Here is a 6013-nt window from a genome sequence, read left to right as displayed (position 1 = left end):
CCGCCCATTTCACTGTCCATTGTTGCGTCTGAAATTATGCCTCAACCTTTCAGATCTGCCTGGATAGCATGGAGATCTCTTGTGTGTATTGGTTGATGGTGTTCTTCAGAGCATTTCTAAAATCCGTCTCCGAAGGACCGTTTATAATAGCCTCTAGTCTATACCCTGATTTAACGTGGTTCCAAAGTTCACCTCTAGACACCGAACAGGTCTCTACAACGATTTCCCTTTATCAATCTCTGCTCACCCTTCTTCTCTCTCCGCCTAGCTCAGGAAAAACGATATATCTGTAAACATGTGTACATTCACACACAAACGCATATATATTATATAGAACTATAGTGTTTTGACCTTAAAGGGAATAAGCAAGGGAAAATAAGAAAAATGTCAATGTAGTATTGCCAAACACACACACACACACACACACACACACACACACACCCATTTGGATATTCACAGTGTGCAGACTCGATTGATTATAAATCCAGTGCCCAAGAACAAGAACAGCAGGCGTCTTCTTCCATTTACCTTCAAAGCCAGAGCCTAAGGGAGCAATGACCTTGCAGAGAAATTCATCACCTGCGAGAAAGATGGTCCCTCCTGAAGCGCAGGATAGGATGGGGACAAGAGCAACAGGCAAAGGATCACCGGGCAAAATGTGGGACCGAATCTATCCCCAGCAGTACCGAGCACACCGCAAAGCGCCCGTCCCCCGGGGTGGGACGCCCGGCAGAGGTGGCGCGGGGGGGCGTCTCCTGCCGCGGCCGCAGGTCGCCTACCTGCTGTCGCCCGGCTCTCCCCAGCGCGGCGGGGTCACTGCCTGCGCTGTGGCGGGGGCTTCCCGTCGCATATCCCAAGCAGTGGCTCTCAGCGCCACACGGATGGCTCCGGTGTGCTCGGGAGCGGCGGTCCTTCTCAGACCTGTTCCGGGAGCGAGCTGGGTGCTTGCAGGAACTGAAATTACTATGCAAAGAGCAGAGGCGGCGCGCAGGAGCCAAGCGGAGACCGCGGGGGCCGCCCCCACCGCGGGGCTGCAGCCACAGCCGCCGGCGCGGGGCACAGAGCTAAATTGGAGGCGGGAGTTCACGTGCCCGGCTGCTCGTCCGTCAGGCCCGGGGGGCGCCCATCTGTCCACGCAGGGCAGAGCTGCCCCGCCGGAGCATCCGTGGAAGGGGAGGCAGCTTCGCAGGCGGCGGTGGCGGCAACGGCGACAGCAGCAGCAGGACGTCGGGCTCCGCCCCCGCCGCACCCCCGCCCAGCCTGCCGGGTCCCGCGGGAAGGGGTCGCCGCGGCGGTTGCTGCGCGCCTGCGGGGGCGAGAGGGGGTTTGGAGCTGGGTAGGGGCTGGCAGGTTGTGGTTCTGCTGTAAGGATCCAGTAGCAGATGGAAAGTTAAGAAGGGGATTAAGGTAGAGGGCTGGGGCGACTCAGCGGGAATTCTGGCCCTTGCTCCCTCCCACAGGTCACCAGACTCCATGGCTGTGTCTAGACTCTGGCAGGCGGTTTCTAATAAAGCCACGTGCAGTGAACATCTGAAAACAAGGAGATCACCCGATGTTTAATATGTATTGCAACATGTACAGTGTCCTGCGTATGTGGAGATGGCAGTGCTGACAGTGTTCCTGTCTCCTCTCCCCACTCGTCCCCCCCCCCCCCGCCTTCCATGGGTGTGGATGGCTTTGGAAATCGTCTCTGCTGAGTGACTCCAGCAATACTGAATGGATGTGTAGTATGGTTAGCAGCTGTAGATGGTGCGAAATGATACGAGGAAAAGAGCTATTATTAAATAAGTGTTTGTTGGCAGGCACGGTGCAAAATGCCTTATATGCAGCCTCTCGATTTCTCATAACAATCCAGTGAGGTGGGTATTATTCTCCACTTTATTGATGAGAATTACTGAAGCTTTGATGATTTAGACACTTTGCTTGAGGTCACACAGTAGTACTGCCACAGCTGGGGTTCAAACCACTCCAACATATATCCTCTCCACTAGTGCAACTGGGACGCACCCAGGGATCTTGTTAAAATGCAGATTCTGATTCAGTAGGTCTGGGTGGGCGTGAGGATCTGCGTTTCTAACAAGCTCACAGGTGATGCCCATGCTGCTGGCCAAGGCACCAAACTTTGTAAACCACCAGGTCAGGATTTTAAATAAGTTTCTCCTTTCATGCTGGCTCTAGTTGATTGATAGCAACTTCCTGAAGGTGGGTTAAGAAGGATTCTAAGGCTGTGTCTTGGCTCTTGGGCAAAGAATGCTGCAGTTAGCTGTGTTCGATGTGGTTGAAGGTTGTGACAAGTGTGCTGGGTGGCCATCCCTACAGTGGGCCCCTTCTAAAACAATATGTTTATGACAGGGGTGGTTATGGTGTAATATTTAAGATATCAACACACTAAGGGCAGATGTCTTCATTCCAATTCTCACCCTTAATGAAAACCTTAAGTCAAAATTTTACACCTAACATTTGTGTAACATGAAACACTCGACAAAGTGTCCACATGAATAATTTTGTCTTCATAACAACACTGTAAGGCAGTATAATTTCACTTTACAGGGAAGGAAACTGAGGCAGAGTGATTTTCTTGAGATTACACAATTAATATGCATGTAGTAGGGGCTATATTGTGGTGCTCTCTAGTTCAGGGTTGTTTTTACTATAGTACTGTATTAGTTTCCTACTGCTCCTGTAACAAATTACCACAATTCTGCAGCTTAATACAACATAAATTTATTATCTTACAGTTCTGGAGATCCAAAGCCTGAAAATAGGTCTTCCATGGCTCAAATCAAAGGGTCAGCAGGGCCTGACCTGAAGGACAGAATCTGTTCCTTCTTGTCTTTTCCAGCTTCTAGAGGAAGCCTACATTCCTTGGCTTGTGACAGCATCACTCAGACCTCTATTCCTGTCATCTCATCTCTTCTGACTCTGATCCTCCTGCATCCCTCTTATAAAGACCCTTGTGATCACATTGGGTCAACCCAGATAATCCAGAATAGTCTCCCCATCTCAAGATCCTTAAATTAATCACATCTGCAAAGGCCTTTTTGCCACAAAAGGTAACATATTCACAGGTCCCAGGATGTAGCTATTTTCGGAGGGTCACCATTATGCCTACAAAAACCTCACTTAATACTTATCCTATGGTTTCCACTGTACCTTACTCATCCATCTCTTCTGCTCGATTTCTCAGACTGCTAGGAAGTTCTTTCAATGGAAAAATTCACTTGCAAGTCATTCAAAAGACAATAACAAATGTGTACTGGCAAGAAATACCCCCGGGTCATGAAAAGGCCATGAGGATGCATAGGACTATGGTGCAAAAAGGACGCATATAATTAGGAGCTGCTTATTGGTCTGAATGACATTGAGGTAATCCTAAAGGGAAGTTCTAACCACAGTTAAAGGCCTTCTTTAGCAATATGGAATTTTCCAAAATTCTGCTTCTCAAAGAGTACTCTGTTTCATGGTAAATAAGGCAATTCAAAATTCGTGCAAAATTGAATATAACACCCAATTCCAAACAAAGTGATCATTTTCAGAGTGATGATAAACATTAAACCAGTATGTCAAACAACATCAATAAATATTCTTGAACACCTCTTATGCTCAAGACACAGAAAATTGTGACATACAGAAGTTTATCATTTCACTGGGGACACAGAATTTATGAAAAATGAAATACTAAAGGACTTAGAAGAAATAATAGGAGAAGCAACATGACATGGTTCATGATTAATTGCCAAGTGAACTAGATAAAGTGAACATTTTGTTTGGAAGTTAGATTTATACAGCGGAGTGGAGAGAAGACTGGAAAGGCAGGTTGGAAGGCTGGGTTGTGAACGATCTTAAATATCAAGCTAAGGAGTTTAGACTTAGTCTGCAATAATAACAACGCTAATAATACCTTATGTTCACCTAGTGCCCAGCAATTTACTTTGTCATTTGACTTCCTCCCTTCTGCCCCGAGACAAACAGGCCAATGTGCGCACTTGCGCACACGCGTGCGCACACGCACACAACACATGGGGAAGGAAATGCAAGCCTCTTATCAGAGATTGTCTTGACCACTCTGCGGAAAATAGCAGCTCCCCTCCCCACTTACCTGACATCTTTCTATTCTCCTTTCCCTGCTCCTTTTTTCCCATTGGCCTTACTACTGCATCTTGATGGAGCAGGTATCTGTTGATTGTATGTCCACTGTCTATGAGGGCAGGGACTTTGTCTCCTTCCTTTGCTGCCATAGCTCTATCGCCTAAAACACTGTCCAACACTTATTCAGTGCTCAGTGAATATTGTTGAATGAATCATTATCCTTAATTTACAGATCAGGAACCAAAATGCCAGACCTTCAGATGTCCCACAGCTGTTAACAGCTTTTATAAGAGGAAAGTCCACTGCCCCTGCCCAGTGCTTTTTTGATACCGTGTTTCCTTTCTGAGTCAAAGCTGTTAGCCATGTTTAAACAGCGCAGCAATATACTTTTAAAAGATAAGAATTTGAGACTAGAATCTTCTCTAGATGTCACATCTTTCTTAAAAACTTCATCAGTTTCGCTGGATTGGCAAGAAGCACTGGCAGGACAGAGTTGCCAACAGTAGATTCTGGAGGGCTGCCATCAGTTCTCCGTTAGTTGGCGCTGAGTAATACTCTAAGTTGTTTTGTAATTGTTCTCAAGTTAATTCGTGTGTGCATGTCTTGACACCTGTGTTATAGGTTCTTTGGGCTCAGGGACCATAACTTTTATTTCTTTTATATCCCTGCATTCTGCCCAGTACTGGGCTCTAAATAGACTTATCCCTGCATGGTTACAAGATGGCTGCCACCTCTCCAAAAATCATATTCTTACAAACCACGTTCAAGACGGTGTGGCGGATCTGAATATGCCACGACAAAATATGCTACTTTGGCATAAGGATTATTTGGAGCTGTAGGCAAGTGAGAATCAACAGATGTAGAAAAAATTCTTCTCAGAGTTTCCCTTATCTCACTAAAAGCAGAAACTTCTGAGAAATGAGGACTGCCATAAATCCTCTCTCCTGGGGAAGTTTTATGGCCATGAAGAAGACGGAAAGTTGGCACCAAGATGGGTCTGCAAATAAATCTTACTAAAATAACCCTTGTCTTCCATTAGGTTCCCCTCATATATTTACCTTCCCATAGTTTGCCACCCCTAAAAGCCTAAAACCCTTTTTCCTTTGTCTTGTTGCTTTTCTACAAATTTATTACTCCTTAAGATGCTATATAAGCCCAAGTTCTAACCATCCCTTTGAGTTACTCTTCACTGAGTTTCTCCTGCATCTAGGCATGCTACACATGTTAACAAATTCTGGGTTTTTTCTCTTGTTAATCTGTCTTCCGTCTGTCTAATTTGCAGGGCCCCAGCCAGAGAAACCAGGAGGGTAGAGGAAGAAGGGGTTTTTCCTCCTCTACAACAGGAAGAAAAGAATTCCAATGGAAAAAGGAAACTCCCGGTTTTTTTTTCATGGAAGAAAAAGTATTTTCCAGAACCCACTCTCCTACTCCTAAGCCGTTGGACAGAACTAGGTCACCAAATCACCCAGGGAGGCTGTGAAACTGACACCTAGCAAGGAGGAACAGGCTGGTGTTGATTTTTCTAGGCTAGACATCTTGGTGCCCCAATCAAAACTGAGGTTCTGTTAGTAAGAGAGAAGGAAGGTAGACTCAAGGACCATCTCTTAGCAGTGTCTTTCACAGAGATCAGTATACAAACACTGAAGACTCTCATTAAGGTCTATTTTGATGTTTACCTGACTGTATTTGGAGATCTGGAAGACCATGGCAAATCATCTAAGTCAGGCTCGTCTTTATTTTCCTCCTTGCCTCCCTTTCTTCTTCCTTTCTGTTTCTCCCTTCCTTCGTCTTCTTTCCTTCCTTCTTTTTTCCCCCTTTCTTTCTCCCCTCCTCCTCCTGCCCTCCCCTCTCCTCTGGTACCAAATAGTCTTCTGAAGCATCATTGTTTCTCATACTTAGTATTCCATTGTATATTTAATCAGTG

The 6013-nt window shown here is 46.0% G+C and overlaps 1 protein-coding gene across 3 annotated transcripts in view; it reads right to left on the bottom strand.

The window, feature by feature from the left end:
• GPRIN3 (GPRIN family member 3) overlaps positions 1–1222 on the bottom strand; it is a 63426-nt gene extending 62204 nt beyond the window's left edge. Inside the window, exons 1-2 of one of the 3 annotated variants that reach the window (XM_046655883.1) lie at positions 780–1222; positions 529–600 (exon numbers count right to left, since the gene is read on the bottom strand). The gene's annotated coding sequence lies outside the window, so the exon portion shown is untranslated. Of the gene's footprint in view, positions 1–528; positions 712–779 lie in introns of those variants that run through there. The other 2 variants (XM_046655881.1, XM_046655882.1) reach the window with 2 other exon arrangements.
• Between the last annotated feature and the right edge of the window lie 4791 nt (positions 1223–6013).

This window comes from Equus quagga, chromosome 3 (genome assembly GCF_021613505.1).
Source record: "Equus quagga isolate Etosha38 chromosome 3, UCLA_HA_Equagga_1.0, whole genome shotgun sequence".
Taxonomy (NCBI): Eukaryota; Metazoa; Chordata; class Mammalia; order Perissodactyla; family Equidae; genus Equus; species Equus quagga.
The sequence above is the reverse complement of the archived record's forward strand: the minus strand, read 5'-3'. Positions and strand labels throughout refer to the sequence as shown.